Genomic DNA, 596 nt, shown 5'->3' on the forward strand with positions numbered 1-596 from the left:
GGCAGTCCCCGGCCAGCAATGGTTCCCGGGAGCACGTGCCAGCTGCCCTCTGCCAGCTGCCTGGCTGAGTCACTGCTCCGGGTCCAGGTCTGAGAGGGGGGCCCGGTGCCCATGCAAAGCAGCCTCAGCTTCCAGGAGGGAAGCAGACACCGAGCCGGAAAGGGCCCCAGGACAGGCCGGGGCCTGCGCATGAGGCAGGGGCTGGGGCTGGGCGGGCGCAGGGCTGGGTGAGCTGGCACAGCACCCCAGGGGCAGCTCTATCGGGCGGTTCTTTAAAAAAAAAATCTCACCCAAGGGTATGTTTTTATAGATTTTTAGAAAGAGAGGGAGAGAGAAACACCCACGGTACACGCCCGACCGGGGATCGAACCGCAGTCTAGGAATGTGCACTGACAGAAATGGAAGCCACAGCCTTGCTGGTGAACAGGACGACGCTCCAACCAGCGGAGCCCCCGGCGGCACAGGTGCCCGGGAACTGGTGTTCTGGGATCCAGACCAACCTTCCTGGGGAAACCGCCACACCCGGGCGTTGAGTATGAACAGCATCTTCTTAAAAGCAGAGCAGGGAGCCCCAGGCACTTCCTCCTGAGGCTCTG

The sequence above is a fragment of the Myotis brandtii genome, unplaced genomic scaffold, assembly GCF_000412655.1.
Source record: "Myotis brandtii unplaced genomic scaffold, ASM41265v1 scaffold537, whole genome shotgun sequence".
Classification (NCBI taxonomy): Eukaryota; Metazoa; Chordata; class Mammalia; order Chiroptera; family Vespertilionidae; genus Myotis; species Myotis brandtii.